At 39.2% G+C, this 22688-nt stretch overlaps 1 long non-coding RNA gene across 1 annotated transcript in view; it reads left to right on the top strand.

Moving 5' to 3' along the window:
- LOC142456309 (uncharacterized) overlaps nt 1-9676 on the top strand; it is a 111072-nt gene extending 101396 nt beyond the window's left edge. The window contains exon 3 of the long non-coding RNA XR_012786059.1: nt 9545-9676. This is a non-coding gene — a long non-coding RNA (uncharacterized LOC142456309). The remainder of the gene's footprint in view (nt 1-9544) is intronic.
- The last annotated feature ends 13012 nt before the right edge of the window (nt 9677-22688 follow it).

The following is a 22688-nucleotide window of genomic DNA, read 5'->3' as shown; positions in this document are numbered from 1 at the left end:
TTCAATATTCTTCTCCAGCACTACAATTCAAATGCATTGACTCCTTTTTCATCTTCTTTATTCAATGTTCAACTTTCACATGTATATGAGGCAATTAATACTACTGTGGCTTAGGTCAGGTGAACCAAGGGGTCTTGTGCAGCATCTTTGCCCAGGGCAATATATCTTTTGGTCTGCTTCCATGGGTATTGATTATGGATCCAAGTAAGGCAAAATCTTTGACAACTTCAACCTTTTCTCCATTTATCATAATGTTACCCATTGGTATAGTTGAGAGGATTTTGGTCTTCTTTACATTGAGTTGTAATCTATATATATAAAGCTGCATGCAATCTTTGATCTTCATCAGCAAGTGCTTAAGCCTTCCTCACTTTCAGCAAGCAAGATTGTGTCGTCTGCATATAACTGGTTGTTAATACACTTCCTTCAATCCTGATGCAACATTCTTCTTCATATAACCCAGTTTATCTTATGATTTGCTCAGAATTCAGATTGAATAAGTATGTTGAGAGGATACATATCTGTCACTCACCTTTCATGATTTTAAACCTTGTTCTGTTCATACAACTGTCTCTTGATTCATGTAAAAGTTCCTTATGACCACCAGGAAGTGTTCTGGAATTCCCATTTTTCTCAAGGTTATTCATGGTTTTCTATGATCAACATAGTAGAATGCCTTGGCATAGTCAATAAAACACAAGTAAACATCTTTTCGGTATTCTTGGCTTTTAGCCAAGATTCACCTGACATCAATAATGATATCACTTGTTCTATGTCCTCTTATGAATCTGGTCTGAACCTCTGGCAGTTCCTTGTCAAGGTAGTGCTGCAACCTTTGTTATATAGTCTTCAGCAGAATTTTACTTGCATGTGATAACATTGATATCATGCTATAATTTGAGCATTCTGTTGGGTCATCTTTCTTCAGAATGGGTAAAATATGAATCTCTTCCCGTCAGTTGGCCAAGTAGCTGTTTTCCAAATCCTAGCATAGATGAGTGAGTGCTTCCAGTGCTTCATAAGCTTGTTGAACCATTTCAATTGTTATTTCATCAATTCTTGGACCCTTGTTTTAAGGTGGTGACTTAATCTACATGTAGACCCTAAAAGTAGATTTTTGGCTTCCACTGTCATCCATAGCCTTCTGAACACCAGATGTTCACAATTTAAGCTCTGATACAATTCCCTTCTTTGGATTTGGATTTTATTATTTACAATGCTTGGATCACACAGACTGTTATGCTTCTTCCATGTGGACCTAGAAGGCTGCTTACTTGAAGTTTGGGTTGTTTTTTTTATGATTTTAATAAAAACACTTTCAGTGCTTTGCCATTTATCAAAATGTCAGTATGTGTGTTAAAACATGCTGAGCACCCATTAGTAGTTAATGATTGTATTTAGTTATAAATTATATTAAAGTTACTATATCTATGAAAAAAACATTCAATTACCCACCTTTGATCTATTATATGATATATTAATAGATTGCTAAAGTGGAGCATTCTTACATTTTGAAATTCAGTTAGCTATAGTGTAGTTTTCTTTTATATCAGACTTTTATATCAATCCAATAAGATAGGCTGGATTAACTAGACCTTTCAGAATTATATTTGTGAGATTTATCTATATTTTTCTTTTGGGAGATCTTGTCACATGATGTCTATATGTGTAATTTTTACCTTATGAAAAATAATCTGCCACAGACAACAGTATGCTGGATTGGATCCTGAAATAGAAGGAGGACATTAATGAAGAACAAAATAAAACCTCTGGGGAAACAAAGTTTATCGTTTAGTAGTTCGATGTTAACTTCTTAGTTCTTGACTAATACACTCTGATTTTTTCCATTTATACATTTTTCTTTCTGTGTTCTTCCTTGTTTCCTTCATTAAGTTCATTATGGCTTGGTTAGTTCTTTTTTTCTTGGGCAAAGCTCAGATTGGCACTATTGCTATTTTTCTGCTTTGGTTTCTCTTTTATCTTAACTATTTATCTCTTTATAATTTCCTCAGATTTATTTTATTACTTTCTTCCTAATTTTTGGAGGTGAGTACCTAGAACACAAACAAACAAATAAAATCTTCTAAAACCCGCTGTTACTGAGTCAATTCCAACTCACACCTCCCCTCTAACAGGGAGTAGAACAACTCATCAGATTTCCCTCAGTCTTTCTAGGAGCAGCCTGCCTTATCTTTCACCTAGGGAGCTGTTGGCGAATTTGAATTGCTCACCTGGCAGTCAGCAGTCCATTGCTTATCCCCAGTGCTAAGCAGCCTCCTTTGAGTGCATATACTATTTAATTTAAATACTTAAAACTGAACCTTCCTTGGTGAATTGCATTAACTGTGTCATATGCTTTCTGATACTCATATTTTGACTTTGTCATGGATTGTAGTTCTGATTTCAATTTCATTTTGAGAGAAATTATTTTAAAGAGAAAGTGTTTAAAAGTTGAGCAAACTTACTTTCAAAACTACTGTTTAGTAGAATTGTTATATTTTATTAAGTCAATTACCATTGAGTAATCAGTATCAATGTTCTTTTCTGTGAATGTTCTTATTAGAAAATGAATATTAGCATAAGTGAAAATAAAGAGATTTGCTTTACTTATTTTTTATCACTATGTGTTTCCACCCTTTAAAACTTTATGTCCAACCCCTAACCCCACCCTCCACCAAATCTTACTGCCATCAGTCAATGACATCAGAGAGATGTCCTTGGAATCCCTGTGAGAAATAACATGTGTCATTTGGAACACTTCTGTAGTCTTTGGTGGCCTAAACAGTTAACACATTTGAAAGGTTGATGGTTCGACTTCACCCAAAGGTCCTTGAAATTAAATGCCTAATGATCTTAAAAATATATATCAGCTACTGAAAACCCTTTAAATCCAGTTCAAATCTAACACATATGGGACTGACATGAGTCAAGATAACAGATTTCGTTTTCACTTCTGGTATAGAAGTGCATCATCTATATGGTTAAATGGGTGGCCAATATTTTCAATTCAAATCTTCAGCTAAGGAAACTGATAATCTAAAAATCCCCCGCAGAACAGATAAGGGTGGATCCCCATAGGACATGGCCTCCACCAGACAGGCAGTGCTGCCTCACTTCTCCAACCCCTATCTTCAGAATGGTCGTTCTCTCTGTCTTGCTAGCTTTTTCTGTGTGACCACTGTAGAGTCAAGAGCCTCTTCAAAAAAATTTTCAATTGGAAACACCTCCCTTCAAGATCAAGTATCTCAAAGTTAAGGCATTACTTCAAATTATGCAGAAGCCCGACTTATCATGTGGATTTTATAAATATTCACATGAAACTTATAAAACTGTGACTTTATCTCTGAATACTCCCTAAGTAATGGGTTTTGATTTGTTCCCCCAAAACTTGTTACAATGACTCAATATAATGAAAATGATATAACTCTCCAGAGATTTATTTGGTTACACTGCACAAACGACTCGCCCCTTTCCACCCCCAGCCCGCTGGCTCTTTCTCAGTTGTTACATTTGGCTGGGTGATTTCTTCATCCTACATGCCAGCCTTTGACTGTGCATTTTTTCTCCTGACACATCACTGAGTCAGATCGCTGTAGTGAGCTCCCCTGTGCCCCCCTCCCTGCTGTATCCTTATTTATTTAGGTAAGGGAATAGGACAAATGTGTTTTGTATTACATGCTATCAACTATGGAGGGCCGCAGTTCCAACAGGCTGAGAGATGTTTTCCATTAAAACTATTGCATTGCCCTGTGAGTCAGGCAGCTGACGGTGTTCATTCCACTTATGGGTTGTGCGGATGATGTGGGTCTCCTTATTAAAGTCAGCACATTAGGAATAGAATTCATCCCTTCTATTTCCCCCTCATATGCCTCTTCTTTTATGTCTTTTTATTTCCCTTTCCTTCTACTGCTCCCTTTATTCTTTATAGCAAACAAGCTGTACATGGAATTTAGAGCAATGTGTTACTATTCTTTAGAAAGTACTGATACATACTAAACGTCAGTAATAACAATACTCACTAAACCCCCAAACCCACTGCCAGTGGCTAATTTCTGACTCACAGTGACCCCATAGGCAGAATTTAACTGCTCCATTTAGTTTCTAAGACCCTCTGCTTTATGGGCACAGACTTTTTCATCCTTCTGCAGAGTGGCTCATGTGTTTGAACCACCAATCCTTGGGTTAGCAGCCTGCTTAACCCACTGAAATAACAGGGCTTATTTAATAATAGTAACACTTGAAAGTAATTACTATACTTTTAAATTATCAGCCAAAAAAGAAATGAGCTATTCTAATGTTTAATGGTTTTTAATTAAACTGTTTGCATGTTCATGTATATGTGTGTGAGAGAGATTGAATTACAGTTGGCACTTATTAGTCAGTCATCCGCTCACAAAACAATACCCTACTTCTCAACGAAAACATTCTATTTTTTTTTTTTTTTTGCTTTGGATGCATTGTCTTTATTTATTTAAATAATTTTATTGGGGCTCATGCAATTTGTATCACTATCCATACATCCATCCATTGTGTCAAGCACATATGTACATTTGTTGCCATCATCATTCTCAAAACATTTGCCTTCCACTTGAGCCCTTAATATCAGCTGCTCGCTTTCCCCCACCGTCCCCACTCCCCCTACCTCATGAACCCTTCATAATTCATAAATTATTATTATTTTGTCATATGTTACACTGTCTGAGGTCTCCCCTGTCCTCTTCTCTGCTGTCCATCCCCCACAGAGGAAGCTATACATAAATTCTTGTAATCAGTTCCCCCTTTCTACCCTACAATCCCTCCACCCTCCAGGCATCGCCACTCTCACCACTGGTCCTAAAGGAGTCATCTGTTCTGGATTCCCTGTGTTTCCAGTTGCTCTCTGTACCAATGTGGATCCTCTGGTCTAGCCAGATTTGTCAGGTAGAATTGGGATCATGATAGTGGTGGGGGGGAGGAAGTATTTAAGAACTAGAGGAAAGTGATATGTTTCATCGTTGCTACCCTTCACCTTGACTGGCTCATCTCCTCCCCACAACCCCTCAGCAAGGGGTGTCTGGTTGTCTACCCTTGGGCTTTGAGTCTACACTCTGCACTCACCAACATTTTCAATGATATGATTTTATGTTCCTGATGCTTGATACCTGATACCTTCGACAGCTCGTGGTCACACAGGCTGGTGTGTTTCTTCCATGTGGGCATTGTTGTTTCTGAGCTAGATGGCCAATTGTTTATCTTCAAGCCTTTAAGACCCTAGACGCTATATCTTTTGATAGCTGGGCACCATCAGCTTTCTTCACCACATTTACTTATGCACACGTTTGTCTTTATTGATTGTATCAGGAAGGTGGGCACCCACTGATATGATTTTTAGTTCTTTGATGTCTGATAACTGGTCCCTTCTATACCTCATGGTCAGACAGGCTGGTGTGCTTCTTCCATGTGGGTTTTGATGCTTCTGAGCTAAGTGGCCACTTGTTTACCTTCAAGAAAATCATTGTTAAGTAGCATCAAAAAGCAATGATAATACAAACTAAATTTTAGTACTCACAACTCTATAAGACAGGAATTTTTATACACAAGGAAACTGGGCTTAGAAAATGACCAATTTATTTAAGGTGGGAATGAGCTAAATAGGAAAACTGAGGCCCAGAGAGTGACTAATATTACACACAATAAGGTACAGAGTGTGACTAAGCGGGGAATGAGATAAAAGCTCAGATCACATAACAAAGGATGGCCATTATCCAACATGGAGAACATAGCTATTGCCATTTTGAGAGAAAAGATTCTTATGAATCTAAATAAACATCCTTTCTCTCAAAATAGCAATATAATCTATTTTAGTGTCAGTTAGAGTGAAATTCTAAGTGGAATTGGGCAATGTTTACAACAGAAAAATACTCTTTTCTTGTTACCTGCCTGCTCTTTTCTCTCTCAAATGACTCCCTTTCAATTCTGATCTATTTTCAGCCAATTGAATTGATGTAATCATAGGATTTTGAACTAATTTTTATCTTCTCATAAATTCTAATTTTTATAACCTGTTATTCTTAATTTTGTCTTACTGATATAGTAATATGAACTTATTATCTGTATTTATAAAATAGGACCTAAGTTTTAGAATATGTCATAACTTTTAAAAGTAGAATTTTATTGCCTAGACAATTTATATTTTCAACGGTTTATCTTCCTCAAGGATAATTTTTTTATTGACTAACTAAATAGTAGATCAAAGCTGAGAAGTGCTTCTTTTTTATGACTTTTATCTTTTTTTATGTATTTTTAATCATTTTATTGGAGACATAAACAACTCTTATCACCATCCATATATCCATCCATTGTGTCAAGCACATTTGTACATTTGTTGCCATCATCATTTTCAAAACATTTTCTTTGACTTGAGCCCTTGGTATCAGCTTATCATTTTCCCCCTCCCTCATGAACCCTTGATAATTTTATTATTTTTTTTTCATGTCTTATACTGACCTATGTCTCCTTTCACTCACTTTTCTGTTGTCCATATCCCTGGGAGGGGGTTAAAGGTAGATCATGGTGATCAGTTCTCCCTTTCTCCTGCCACCTTCCTCTTACCCTTCTGGTATCACTACTCTCAATATTGGTCCTGAGGGGTTTATCTGTCCTGAATTCCCTTTGTTTCCAGCTCTTATTTGTACCCATGTACATGACCTAGTCTAGCCAGATTTGTGAGGTAGAATTGGGGTCATGATAGTGGTAGGGAGAAAGCATTAAAGAACTAAAGGAAAGTTGTATGTTTCATTGGTGCTCCACCCGGACTGGCTAGTCTCTTCCTTGTGACTCTTCTTTAAGGGGATGCCCAATTGCCTACAGAGGGGTTTGGGATCTCCACTCCACACCCCTCCTCACTCACAATGATATGATTTTTTGTTCTGGGTCTTTGATGCCTGGTACCTGATCCTATCGACACCTCATGATCACACAGGCTGGTGTGCTTCTTCCATGTGGGCTTTGTTGCTTCTCAGCTAGATGACTGCTTGTTTATCTTCAACCCTTTAAGACCCCAGACACTATATCTTTTGATAGCTTTCTTCCCCATATTTGCTTATGCACCCACTTTGTCTTCAGCAATTGTGTCAGGATGGTGAGCATCATGGAATGCCAGATTAAGAGAACAACGTATTCTTGAGTTGAGGAAGTACTCAAGTAGAGACCCAATGTCCATCTGCTACCTTAATACTAAACCGTTAAACATATGCACATAGATGTATTTCCCCATCCTCATATATAAATACATTCACATAGGTACATGCCTGTATTTAGACCCCTATAAATGCCCTTTGCTTCCTAGTTCTTTTCTCTATTTTATTTTACTTTCCTCTTGTCCCACCATCATGTTCAGCCTTCATTTGGGTTTCAGTAATTCCTCTTGGTTACATTGTCCTTGCTTAAGCCCTACCAGGTCTCCTATATCCTCCTTGCCATCGATTTTATTTTCTTTCTTTTTTTGCCATTTATTTTAGATCACTCGTTGTTCCCTTGTCCCTGGGTTTGTTAACACCCACCTCCTTCCCCTCACCCCCACCTCTCCCATGTCCTCCTGAAACCGTTGGTCCTGTTGTTTTCTCCTCCAGATTATTTATCCAACCTATCTTATCTAGATAGACATGCAGTGACAATAATATGCACACAAAAAAGATGGAGCAAAACAAAACAACAACCATATAAAGCCAACCATGAAAAAAGAAAAACCTATATATAGCTCAAGGTCTGTTTGTTGACCTGTCTTTTCTGGTCGAGTCTGATGGGCTGCCCCACCGTAACCCCACAGTCTATTGTTGGTATTCCCCAGGGACTTCATTGTTCTGCTCCCCTTGCTGTTCTGTTGCACGCCCTTAGTGTTTTGCCTCGGTATGGTGGGGTCAGATTGGGCAAGAAGTGCTTCTTTCAGAGTTTCATAACTCTGAAGATAAGCCATCATCTTGTTTGACTGGTCATAGGTTCTTGGTTGTCAGATCTGAGTATCAAGTGTTTTACCTTTTTTACTTTATTCATTTAATTTTACTATAGTGGAGTTCTCTTCCCCGTATGTGCTTATTTATTTAGGTATAAGGGAAAATGACAAATGTAATCTGTATAACACATGTTACTTAATTTAACTTTGCATTTAATGCTAAGGTTGTGACATTCTTAAAGATTTAACAGAATTGTTGCTAGGTTCTTGCTGCTAGCTGTTTTTGTTTTCTTTTGCTATTAGCTATTTCTGAATGGTTGCCTGACTCATTGCAACCCCTGACTCACGATGATCCCCTACTTAATGGAAGGAAATATTGCATTCCACCATCTCTTTGATCAATTGCAGATTGGACCATTGTAATCCACTGGGCTTTTACTGGCTGATTTTCAGAAATAGATGCCCAAGCCTTTCTTCTAAAATCTTCCTTGGCATGGAAGCTCATTTGGAACCTATTCAGCCACACAACAACACACAAACCACTGACAAAATGGTTGTGGCTGTTCATGAGAAGGATTGGCAGGGATTGAACCTGGGTCTCTTGAAAGTTCTGCCACTGAATCTTCATGGTCCCTTTGTGCTAAACCTACCTAATCTCTTGCCCTCTGAATTTGTCTGTGGTCAATAGAAATTTCAGGGATTCCTATCGGTGAAATCTTTGCAATAACTACATTCATTCCAAAGGCTTGTTAATAGAAGACCATCTTACCTCAAGGCATGCCAAGGACACAGAAGTATTTCTTTTACTACAATAAGTATTTTCTTTTACTACAAAAAAAAATGCAGACCTTTCTTATTGTTAGTAATGACAAAAGGGCATTTTTAGTCTTTAAATATGTGAAGTTATATGTTAAGAATAATGTTTTCTGTTGCTGAAAATCTCAAAACAGGGATCTGGAGCAAACAAATGGTGGAGCAGACATTAGTTATGTAAACAATTATGAGGCACAACTCTAAGGAGAGAATAAAAACTTTGCTCAGAACTGGCATTCTTAGCATGAAGGGCAGTTGTAAGGTTCCTGGGAGAAGTGCAGTCTGAAATCCTGCAGTTTAATTGCCTGGGTTACACTGTAATTTAGGGTGCTGAGTGTGATATAAGAGGGTCATTAAATCAGGACATTAACCATGTCAGAAAGTAAATGAGTCCCTTTGTTGGATGGGTTTATGTGGTCCTGAAATCACTGAGGTAATTGTTCACATGAATATCGCTCAGCTGAGGGAGCTGCATCAGCAAAGACAACAGGGTTATGTTTTGGACACATGCAGCCTGTGCATGCCTGTCTACTCCTACACACACACAGGTTACACTCCACAATGGTTGAGGAAAATTGTGAACTGGAGCTAATTTGAAGTCACTGTAATAGTAAGCTACTCTGGCTACATGATGTTCTCTACATTGACATATTAACCACAACAATGGGCTCACTGGGCAATGTTTGCTCCATTATGTACAAGCTCTCCACGACTTGATGGCTAACAGTAACAACCTGGACACTAACTGGAATGGGCTCAAGTGACTGACCTCATTCGTTGTTTTTTATATCATTTTATTAGGTGACCTCATTCTTCTATAAAAGCAGAGTGTATCTTCACCAAGAAGATTCCTTGAGTGTCACCCTGAAGATTACGTCACTGCCATCAAGTCAATCCTGACTCACGATATAGGGCTGTGAATCTTTAAGGTAATAGATAGCCTCCTTTTCCTCTCGCAGAGGGGTTGATGTGTTAGGACTGCTGACAGTGTGTTTAGCAGTTGAAGGTTACCGAACGGGGCCACCAGAGCTCCTTGAGGCCAATGACTGCTACTCTTTAATGGATTTCAGTTGGTGCCACAAATGTCATCTTCTGACTTGAGAATTTATTTTATAGTGAAGGACCTTAAATTAGAAATTCAATTCAATGTGCATTTTCCCTATAAATGTGTGTTGTCTTTTTTTAATATATCATACAATTCTGTACTTCAGTCATATTAGGAACTCTTTTGCAATTATCACTACAATCAAACACATGACTTTTTTTCCCCATTCTCATACTCATTGTTGCTCTATTTCTCCCAACCTCCCCTGACATGCCCCTCTTGTCGCTAGGTGCCATCAAGTCAATTCCGGCCAATAGTGACCCTATGCAGAATAGAACAAACCACTACCCAGTCCTGCACCATCTCCACAGCTCTTTCCTATGTCTGAGCTCCTTGTTGCATTCACTGTGTTGACCCGTCTCCTTGAGGGCCTTACTCTCTTTCTCTGCCCCTCCATTTTACCAAGCATGGTATCCTTCTCCAGGGACTGGTCTCTCCTGAAAACATGTTCAAAGTATGTGTGATGAAGTTTCACCATCCTCACCCTAAGGAGCACAGTGGACATGTTTTTTCCAAGACAGATTTGTTTGTCCTTTTAGCAGCCTGTGAATATTTAGCAGTCTATGATAGATGCAGTATTTAGCAGTTCAATATTCTTCTCCAGCACCACAATTGAAATGCATTGATTTCTCTTCAGTCTTCCTTACTCAATGTCCAACTTTCATATGCATATGAGGGAATACCATGGCGGGGGGGGGCGGGAGGGGCAGGACACTTTAATCCTCAAAATAACATCCTTGCTTTTCAATACTCTAAAGAGGTCTTGTCCAGCAAATTTGGCTAGTGCATTGAATCTTTTGACTTCTTGATTGCTGCTTCTATGAGCAATGATTTTGGATCCAAGCAAGTCAAAATGCTTGACAGCTTCAATCTTTTCTCCATTTATCATGAGGTTACCTACTGGTCCTGCTTTAAAGATTTTAGTCTTCTTTACATTGAGTTGTAAGCCATACTGAAGGCTGCAATATTTAATCACCGGCAAGTGTTTCAAGTCTGTTCATTTTCAGCAAGCAGTGCTATCATCTGCATTTGCAGGTTGTTAACAACCCTTCCTCCAATGCTGATGCCACATTCTGCATCATATGAGTCATATTCTTGGATTATTGGCTCCGCATACGTTGAGTCAGTCTAGTGAGATGATACAATACTGATGCACAGCTTGTATGAATTTCAACCATGCTGTATTCCCTGGTTCTGTTTGCACAACTGTCTCTTGACCCACGTACAAGTTCCCCAAGAGCACAATGAATTGCTCTGGATTCCCATTCTTCTCAAGGTTATCCATAGACTGTTATAATCCACAAAGTTGAATTTCTTGGCATAGTTGATTTGTAAATTATAGATTACATAACAGACTTTTATCCAGAATACATAAAGAATTCTCTGTGGTGGACAGGGAGTGGTAAAAAGGAGATGAGGTCAAGCAGCCCAGGAAGAAAAATAATGTTTGGAAACTGATTGTGGTGGTAGCAATTGTACAGCTCTGCTTAATGTGATTTAACTGTAGAATTATATGATATATGAATTAAGTCCAAATTAATTAAAAAATAGATTTCTTAAAACTCAATAGTAAGAAACAAAAATCCTAGTGTTTAAAACGAGCACAATTTTTCCTAAATACCTCATCAAAGAAGATATACAGATAGAAAATAATTACATAAAAATATCCTCAACATACTCACAGTGACCCATGTGACAGAGTAAAACTTAGGTTTCCTAGGTTGTAACTTTTATGGAGATAGATTGTCAGGTCTTTCTCCTACAGAGTTGTTGAATATATTTGAACTGCCAGCCTTTTGATTAGCAGTTGTTAAAGAAATGCAAATTAAAACCACAGTGAGTGAGCTACCACCTATTAAAGAAGCTTAAATTTAAAAAAATGACAATACCAAAATTGGGCAAGAACATGAAGAAACTTTTTTATTGGGAGCTCTTACAGATATCATAACACAGGAGTTAAAGAAGAAAGAAAATGTTTTGAAACTGGTCGTGGTAGCAGTTATATAATACTGCTTGAGGCAAATAACCTTTTATCAACAACACAAAAGAAAACAATACACATGAACTTTCCCAGATGAAATACACAGAAATCAAATTAACTACATCTGGGGGAAGACACGATACAGAAGCTCAGTATCAGCAGCTATAACAGAGAATTGCTCATATGTAAGTTCAGGTTAAAGCTGATGAAAATTAAAACAAGTTCCCTAGTTTCAAAATAAAACCATGAATCTACCCCACGTGAATTTCAATAATATCTCAAAAACAGATTTGGCGCATTGAACACGAATGACATAAGATATGATGAGATGTGGAGGGATATCAAGACCATCATTCATGAAGAAAGCAAAAGGTCATTAAAAAGACAGGGAAGAAAGAAAAGACCAAAGTAGATGTCAGAAGAGGCTCAAAAACTTGTTCTTAGTTGTAGAGTAGCTAAAACAAATGGAAGAAAACATGAAGTCAAGGAGCTGAATGGAAAATTTCAGAGGGAAGCTCGAGAAGACAAAGCCAGATATTATAATGAAATGTACAAGGGCATAAAACTAGAAAGCCACTGGATCCACATGTGACCTCCTCCCTGGGAGATGGACGGCAGAGAAGGCGGGGAGGGAGACTCCGGATAGGGCAAGATATGACAAAATAACAATGTATAAATTACCAAGGGCACATGAGGGGGGGGGTGTGGGGAGGGAGGGGAAAAAAATAAGAGGACCTGATGGCAAAGGGCTTGGGTGGGGAGCAAATGCTTTGAGAATGATTGGGGCAGGGAATGTGCGGATGTGCTTTATACAATTGATGTATGTATATGTATGGATTGTGATAAGAGTTGTATGAGCCCCTAAAAATGTAAAAAAAGGGAAAAAGAAGAAAATGATTAGGGCAAAGAATGTACAGATGTGCTTTATACAATTGATGTATGTATATGTATGGATTGTGATAAGAGTATGAGCCCCTAATAAAATGTTTAAAAAAACCTAGAAAACCACAAGGGAAGAATATGCTCAGCATATCTGAAACTGAAAGATCTAAAAAAAATGCAAGCATTTGGTTTCAATTTTGAAAGATTCTATAGGCAAAATATTGAACGATGCAGGAAGCATTAAGAGAAAATGGAAAGAATATACAAAGTCACTGTACAAAAAAGAATGTCACCATTCCACCATTTCAGGAGGTAGCATATGGGCAAGAAACAAGGGTGTTGAAGGAAGAAGTTCAAACTACACTGAATGTATTAGTCAAAATCAAGGCTCCAGGAATTAATGGAATCTGACTGAAATGTTTCAACAAGCTGATGAAGCCCTGGAAGCACTCACTTATCTATGGCAGAGCATTTGGAAGACAGTTACTTGGCCAACTGACTGGAAGAGGTCCATATTTGTACCCATTCCAAAGAAAGGGGACCCAACAGATGGCTGAAGCTTAAGATCACCCATCAACAGTTTCATCAATACATTGAGAGGGAACTGCCAGAAGTTCAGACCTGATTCAGAAGAAGACATGGACCAAGAGATATCAGTCCTGATGTCAGATGGATCTTGGCTGAAACACGGAATACCAGAAAGATGTTTACTTGTGTTTCATTGACTATGCAAAGACATTCATCTGTGTGGACCATAATGAACTGAAGATAGCATTGAGAAGAACAGGAATTCCAGAACACTTCATTGTGCTCATTGGGGACTCGTACATGGATCAAGAAGCAGTTGTGTGAAAAGAACAAGGGACTGCTCTATGGTTAAAATCAGTAAAGGAGTCTGCCATGGCTGTATCCTCAGATTGTATACTTTTTCAATCTGTGTGCTGAGCAAATAATCAAAGAAACTGGATTATATGAAGAACAGTGTGGCATCAAGATTGGAGGAAGGCTTATTAACAAACCAAGGTATGTAGTTGACACAGTCTTGCTTGTCAAAAGTGAGGAATTGAAGCACTAGCTGAGGAAGATCAAGGACTGTAGCTGTGGTAGTTACATAATCGCGTGTCAACTTGAGGACATTGTGAGTGTACGGGTGGAGTCTAGCCTGTCAATCAGTTCACAGCCTGGTGCCTCCTTGTGGATGTGGCCTTCTCGTGAAGATTCTGGGAGCTTCCCCTCTTTCTTCCTGGAGGTGGGTCACACTCTATATGCTACACATTCCTGTTGACACTGATGGCAGCCAGAGCTCTGGAGATGCTTCCACTGCTATTGGATTCACAGACTTTCCACGCACTGGTCTGTGAGCTCCCTGCATTCGGCATCACTGTGAATGGCTACAGGAGTCTGAAGAGAAAGACTTGTGGACTTGATCTGGACTGGGCTGGGATACTTTCTTAATATACGATTACTCTTGGATATAAAACTCTTTCTTATACACATATGCGTGTCCCTGGATTTGTTTCTCTAGTCAATCTGACCTAATACAGTATTCTTCAGTATGGATTATGACTCAACGTAAGGAAGACCCAAATCCTCACCATTGGACCAAAAGGTAACATCATGATCAGTGGCGAAAAGGTTGAAATTGTCAAGGATTTTGTCTTATTTGGAGCCACAATCCATGCTCATGAAGCAGCAGTCAAGAGGTCAAAAGATGTACTGAATGAGGTAAATCTGCTGCAAAAGACCCCGTTAGAGGATTGAAGAGTGAGGGTGTTACATCTCAGCAATGGCATGGGTCTTCATGTGGCTTCTCCAACTCTCCAAGTGCAGTTCCACACAGCTTGTCAACAGAGGGAGAGTGCGGCCCATCTCCAGGGAGAAAGAGAGGAAGTCCCCGGAATTCTCATGAGAAGGCCATGCCCACAAGGAGACATCATCTGGTTGTGACCTGATTGAGAGGCTAGACTCCACCCTTATACTTATTTATTAAGTTGACATGAAATTATGTAACGACCACAGACAACATGCTGGGTAAAATACAGGAATAGAGGAAAAAGGAAAGCCCTTGACAAGATGGATTCACAGAGTAGCTGAAACAATGAGCTGAAACATAATTGTTGCATGTTACAGGACCAGGCGGTGTTTCATTCACTATGAGTCAGAAGTGACTTAATGGCACCTAGCAACAATAACAATTGCAAATGTGCCTTACCCGAGGGCATGTAGTCATTAAGTATATGACAGAGGTTTTGCTCTTGTTCTGCCTAACTCTGACTTTCTACCAAATCTCAGCTACTGCCTTTTAGAGGAAATTAGTTTAAATTCAGAATATTTGTTTCCTTAGTTTCTCCTTCAATCTCACCCAGTACACAGAATTTGGTCTTCTTCTAGAAAACTTGGCTTTCTCTATTGAATGGGATCGACAGGTCAGCTGGGCTCTGGAAATATCATTGCAGTAGGTGCTGAGGCATGCATTAGGAAGCTGAGTGGACGGTGGCCAGTCCTCTGGGTACACAGAAAGTATTAGAATCTGGTTCCTGACATACACACAGGATGAAAAAGGGCCATGTTGACTCACTAGACAGTGTTCCTGTAACAGGATGGCTCCAGGTCCTGGATTCATCACCCAGTGAGAGCTCCGTTGGAAGAACACTGCCCTGACACAAATGAAAATTAAACACATTCTGCACCAAGTCTGTAATTCTTCCTCCATACAATGCAGAAGGGGCCTGGGTCTGGCTAGAGTCAGATGTGATTTCAGAACTTTAATAGGAGTCAGGGAAGGTTCTGGAGTTGATTTGTGGCTACAGGTGACTCTGCTCCAACTTTCTGGACAGAGGCCAACACAGCCATGCTGTGGGGCTGACTGGCTCATCCACTTCCAACCACAATCAGATGTCTGTTTAGCTTCTTCAATGTTCTTTCCCTGAGGGTATTGCTGCATTCCACAGAACTCACCAGTGCTAAACCCAAGCCTTCTTCCATGTTCTGCAAATTCCACTAATCTATCATAAAGGTAGTGGGGCTCTGACAAGGTGTGTGGGAAGGGCTAGGTTGGGCCCTACAGGGGACAACAGTCTGTAAAATTCTTATCTGGATTAAAAGGCTGAATGAACTGAAAATACATGAAACAAATAAGATACCATTTTATAAACCCAGTGAAATTTCAAAAGTCTGAGTTTCAGGAATAACTTTCTAAAGACAGACACATGCTTGAAGGGTTTGAAGATATGAGGACTATTTCTTAATCAAAGAATATAAATATAGGAAAATTAAGTGGACTAGGGCTCAAGAGGGCCTTGCTTTAATTTGTTTTCTCACTAAAAGCACAGAGAGGATAGAATTACCAAGATAATACAGAACAGAAGGCGCTATCCGGTAAACTATCCCCTGGTAGGTGGGGGCTTACTCATGCTCCAATGCACCCTCCCTCTGACTTGTAGGTTGGGAGGATTTGCAGAGCACTAGAACAGGGCTGGATTGTGAGACAAGCCTGAACTAAATTTCTACCATTTGCTAGTCATGCAGTTTTGGTGAGCTATGAACCACTCAGAATCTCAGTTACCATATTTGTAAAGTAGAAATAATAGAAACAGTACATTCCCTGTCGTGAAAATTAAGTATACTACTTACAGTCTCTGCATATGTTGCTGTTGTCAAGTAAGGCCTGACTTATGAGGACACCATGAGCAAAGGGGTCAGACTATTGCAATTCACAGGTTCTCCTCCCCACCCCCCCACCCCCAAGCAGGCTAATTATTTTTAGGCTTTTCTTTTTCGTCTGTCTTAATCTAGAAGCTTTGTTAAAACTTGCTCAGCATCGTGTAACATGCAAGCTTCCACCAGTTACAAATGGGTGACAGCTTTTCCAGATGTGCATTGGCCAAGAATCAGTCTTGGGTCTCCAGCATGGTAGGTGAGAACCATACTACTGAATCATCAATGTTCCTCATTCATATGACACCACATACTTGGGGAAAGAAGGTGGGCAAGCAGAAAAACCTGTTATTGGTGGAGATTAATGCCCTCAGATTCTTTCTCATGGAAGATCCCAAAAGGAGCTCCTACATTTTAGGCCAAAGAGGATCTGAGCTGGAAATTCCGAGAGTAATGAGTTGGATCTCTGGAGCGAGAGATACTTCCTTTGACTAGAATGACCAGTTTGTGGGCTCCTGACTATTGGCTTGGGCCTCAGCCTCTCAGTACTTCAGTATGAATTAGGCAGAATGCTTTGGTAGTATCTGTGTCAGGGAGCCCCTGTGCTGTGTGAATTAAATTAAGTGTTCCACAAAGGAGGTGTTGTAATTCCTAACCTTGTGTCTATAATTATAATCCTATTTGGGAATGAGTTTTCTTTGTTATCTTAATAAGACAGGGTGTCTTTTAAATCAATCTTCTTTGAGAGCTGAGCGATTAAACAAGCAACTGAGAGAAGCAGAGAGGGGGTTTGAAGAGTGATTGCCCAGAAGAGGCAAAGACCTTCACCCAGAGTTCATAAACTCTTCTCCGAGAGCTGGTGTCCTGAATTCAGACTTCTGGTCTCCAAAACTGTGAGAACATACATTGTTAAAACCACTCATTTGTAGAATTTTTGCTACAATTGTACTAGATAACTAAGACAGCCCCCAAGGGGTGTGACTACTTGAATTACCACGGAAACTTTTTAGGCCTGAAGCAGTGACTGCAACCAACAGCATTGTTTGAAGTTTATGGGGTGCTAGCTCTAGCCCCTCCCAGGAGGCAGTCAGGAGAAGTGAGGTGTAAGAGGGATTTTCATTTAAAGTACATGCTTAAGACTTAGCATATAACTCTCACATTTTGTTTTATTTAATTTAAAAATCAAAACCACTACTACTCTGAGCTTATTATGAAAACATATACTTATATCAAATTAGCAAATCCGGAGTGAAATTAGCCAATCACAAAAGGACAAATATTATATGAGAAAACTGTTGTTAAAATTTAAAAACACAAACAAACACACCAGATAAAAGACTTTCAGAGGAAAGGGAACAGACTTTGAAGTTTGCCAAATGGAGGAGGGGAAAGAAAGGGAGCAAAAGCAATGCACTACACTGTTGACACGTGTTACTTTGGGGGAAGTGGACCCTAGAAGTCCACAAGAGGGCAAAATGAAATCAAGGAGTAGGTGAAGTGTAAACTCTTGGGGAAATTAATGAGTACTTTAAACTGTTGAATACAAAGTTGTTTGAAAATATAAACCCACAACGAATATGCTATTAAGATAATGTAGAGGGAGAAAAAGAAAGACAGAAAGAGTGAGTACAGTGGAACAGCAAGAGAAAGGAGCGGCAAGGTCCCCAGGGAATGCTGAAAGTGGACTTTGGGGCCAGGGCGTGGTGCCCCAACAGACTGGACTGGAAAACACTCCTATGGGCCAACAAATGATCCTTGAACTAACTACAAGCTTTTCTTTCATGTTGTGTTTTCTTTTGTTCTTTGTCAGTGGTTTGTTGTTGTTGTTTTGTTGTCTGGTTGTATATTGTTGCTTTGTTTTCCTCTGTCTTGTTTTCGTGCATGTTATTGTCTCCACAGGTCTGTCTAAATAAGACATGCTTGATGAACTATCGGGAGGAGAAACAACGGGACTGACAGTTCTGGGGGGACTTGGAATAGGGGAAAGTGGGGGGGGGGCTAAGGAAGTGGTGTTAACAAACACAGGGACAAGGGAACAACATGGGACCCAAAATGGTAGTGAGGGAGGAGTGGCAGGCCTGATGGGGAATGAGGGGCAATACTGGGAGAGTGGGTTGGAAAGGGGGAACTGATTACAAGGATCCACATGTGACCTCCTCCCTGGGAGATGGACGGCAGAGAAGGGGGGGAAGGGAGACTCCAGATAGGGCAAGATATGACAAAATAACAATCTATAAATTATCAAGGGCTCATGAGGGAGGGTTGAGCGGGGAGGGAGGGGAAAAGAAAGAGGACCTGATGCAAAGGACTTAAGTGGAGAGCAAATGCTTTGAGAATGATTAGGGCAAAGAATATACCGATGTGCTTTATACATTTGATGTGTGTATATGTATGGATTGTGATAAGAGTTGTATGAGCCCCTAATAAAATATAAAAAAAAAAGAAGAAAGAAAGAAAAGAAAAGAAAACAACAACCAATTGCCAAGTCCTGGTTACACTGTACTTAAAGTACTTTACTGCTATCCAGAAAGTGGTGGTTGGAACCTACTAGTTGCTCAAGGGAGAAAGATGCGGCAGTCTGCATTGGTAAATACTTCCAGCTCTGGAAATCCTGTGGTACAGTTCTCCTCAGTCCTGTAGGGTGGCAGTGAGTCTGAACTGACTTGATGGTAGTGAGTTTGGTTTCTGTATACCAAATTAAATATATATGTGTATATATATATGTATATAGTTGTTAAAATCATTTCATGATTTTGAGAGAGGGAATCTTTTGCTTCAATTATCACATTTTAGCTTTTAGTTCCCTGTAGTTGAAGAACCTCCTGAGAGAGGGGTTTGTAATGGTTTCTGTTTTGATCCTGCATTATCTAAGAAGTTTAAGTCAACACTAAATCTAAAGTCCTTTCATTAATACTACCCTAACTTCTCATGTGAATGCACTCCCAGAATGTATAGGCTGAGTGGCTCAGACTGTGTTACTGCACTATTACCTTTAACTTAGGAATTGGCCATGAGAAAGGAACCCAGGACATGGGTTCGTGCATCAAAGGACAGGAACTCATGCGTCAAAGGAGGCCGCTTTAGGCAGATGTTTCTTTTCAGAAAGTTAATCTTGTCCAAAAGGGAAGGGGAAGCCTGGCCCCAGGATGTACACCCAGTAGCATTGTAAGATAGAGATGGTATTCCCATCCAGCAAGGCTATAACATTCTTAAAAAAAGAAAAATGTACTAACACTCCAAAGGAGTATAAAATCTCTGATTATATGAGAAAAGACAAAACATCCCTGGAGATTTTATCCCGCTGTCCTTCCAGATCTGTTAGTAAAAGGCACAGTGGCGTTCACCCTGGATTGGCTGCAGCAGCCAATGGATAGACTCTTTGTCATGTTACAATTGTGGCGACTCTGAGGGGAAGGTCCTATTGGTAAGTCAAGACACTTTCTGGGTCTTATTTGTTGGGAGATGGTGTGGGTCTCCAGACCCAGGAGCCTTGGGAGCGCGCATGCGCATTGCAGATCCACTGCCTCTGAGGCTCTTTTGTGGTGAGCAGCTCTGGAGCACTGCTTCCTGAAGACTCCAGTTGTTCCCATTTCGCCACAGAGTTTGTACATTTTATCCAATAAGTTTCAGACTTGGTGAAAGTCTGTTTGGCTCCTAAAGATCGTCTCACACTTTTTTGTCTGTGTCTGCTCTGGTTTGGTTAACCAATGTAATGATGCAAATGAAAGTTTCCATCCTGGAGGGAAAGACTTTTACCATTCATCCTGCTTGTTTTCGCCTGTTTATGAGAATGCTCCTGTAAGCGGAAAGAGAATTGTGTTTACTGTAACACAGCCTGGCCTACACTCCATCTAGCCTCCTGAAAGAATGGCCATTAAATGGATCCTATCTTACAGCTCTTTTTTTTGTAATGGAAGGTGGAGTAAGTAAGATGAAATTCTTTGCGTACATGTTTTAATAAATCCCCACAATAAGGATCAAGGAGAAGGGAAATGAATTGTTTACTTTATTTTTCTTTTGTCTGAACTCAGTTTTAATTTTATTATGTGTGTGCTTGTTAGTTAAATTGTTTGAATGTTAGGAAGACAATGAAATAGTTCCATTGGACAGACTTTTTGTATGGGTATATCAACCTCAAAACCCAAGCCTTTCCCCACCCCACTCGACTCAGCCAGAGCTGGTTTAATGGGGCAAAAATGAAGAGACAGCTGCCTTTCCCTCTCCCTCACCAGAGGCTGCTTCTGGCCTGGTGGTTGGTGCTTGTGTGGGCCATAAAAGGGAGCTAAGAAAGGAGTTCTCTGGAACCACCTCGCCCTGTGCTGTTATTTGGTTAATAGAGATAAAACTGTCCCGCATTCAATGATTACTTAAGTTGTAATGAATACTTAATTTGTAATGTGTAAATTATCTGAGCAAAAAGAGGGAATGAAAGAGGTCAACAGTTTGTTTCTGTTTGAATTTTATAACCTCAGAAACCCTGAGAAGTCTGTCCTAGCAGGTGAGTTAAAATCAACATAAGAATCTAGTTTAATTTACATCAAAATGTAGACCTTTAAAAGAATCTTAAAAAGCTAAATTTAGTTTTTTTGAAGTTTAAAAATAATTGAAGTGTATTTGTGTAGTACCTTGTGGCATATAAATACTTTTAAAAAGTTAAGCCATTGACTCTTATTGAAATAGAATAAATAAACAATTGTAATTGGTAGTTCACATTATATATGCTAAGTAGTATCTTCATTTTCCCCAACTTTAAAGAGGCATTGTAAGAGATATACTAGTACAATGGCTGAAGAGCTCCTTATTTGATATAACCAAAACTTTACCCATCTGACTGAAAGTTTAATGAATAGCCTTAACAAAGAATTAGGATTTTTGGTATTAAGAAAATGGTTTTTATTACTAGTTTAAAAGTATAGTTAATTATTTCAGAGATCTGGCTTCTAGGTAGAAGGCAGAGCAGGTTTACCAAACTACATAATTTCAGAAAAAGCTGATGTTCCAGCATGTTTTGTTTGTGCCTCATACCCGTATCCATGGAATTATTTTTAAAGACTTTTTGTGTTGCAAAAAGACAGCCACGGTGTCTAGATAATCTGCACAAGACAGCCATCTGAAACTATTCTGCCCCTGGAGTCATTAAGACATCCAAAAATACTGTTCAAGCATCATCCTGGGTGAGCTTATTGTTTTAAAGTATCCTTTGTATATTAGTAACCGCTTCTCTCATTTTCTCAAATGGTTTTACTTCTATTTTACTTTTAAGATATCATGACTCTCAAATTGAAAGCTATCCGCATATTTTAAAACATCATAAGATAATTATTAGTGAAGCTAGTATAAGGTGAGCTGTGGTTTATAAAATAAAATCAACAGGAAAATTTTCTGCTAAATTCCTTGTTCAAATGCAGCCTGGGGTTTTTAAAGAATACAGCTTCTACTGGTGCTGTTTAAGTATAAACAAATAGCTCATGATACCTATTTTTTTCATTTGCATATATTATTTTCCAACTTGTAACAGTATTAAATGTGATTGTCTAGTGCTTCTAATTCATTTCAATGGACACTCCCACAATGGTGTTCAATGACTTTTTATGAAAAGTCATGACCAGTAAAGACAGAGTTAACTACATCCCATCTCAGAGAGGAAGGGTCTCACTGCTGTTGGACATAAACTAGAGAGGAGAAGCCTGCCTTTGGAGAAATGCTTACCAGTGCTTGATAGGCTCCCAATGAAAGAAGTGGTCCAGTATTTTCTTGTCTTCTTTTTTTTTCTAAATGAGCTAGAAATAGCTCAGATTTATTAATTATTTTTAAAAAACATTTTATTAGGGGCTCATACAACTCTTATCACAATCCATACATATACATACTTCAATTGTATAAAGCACATCTGTACATTCTTTGCCCTCATCATTTCTGAAGCATTTGCTCTCCACTTAAGCCCTTTGCATCAGGTCCCAGTATTTTCTTACTAATCATGCATTTTGACTGCGTTTTCTCTCAGTCCTAGGTAAATCTGGTTATATGCTATAGACTGCTAGATTTAAAATTTTGCTTTTTAAAGGTAGACAGCGCTCATCATTGGTTCCATCAGAGAGACGCAGCTTGGAAGTCCTCCCAAGTGAACCAGACTTTACATTAAACATGCCTGCTGCGAACTAAAGGCACTGAAATATTCTTTTGGACTTCAAGCTGAAACACCCTAGTGTTAGAAGATGAGGCCTGCTACCCTAAGTTTGTTGACTCTGAAGTTATTGGACTTTGGTTCAAATCTCTATTGCCTGAAGTCACCTAATAATCAACAACTTGAAACTACCATA

This window comes from Tenrec ecaudatus, chromosome 9 (genome assembly GCF_050624435.1).
Source record: "Tenrec ecaudatus isolate mTenEca1 chromosome 9, mTenEca1.hap1, whole genome shotgun sequence".
Taxonomy (NCBI): Eukaryota; Metazoa; Chordata; class Mammalia; order Afrosoricida; family Tenrecidae; genus Tenrec; species Tenrec ecaudatus.
The sequence above is the reverse complement of the archived record's forward strand: the minus strand, read 5'-3'. Positions and strand labels throughout refer to the sequence as shown.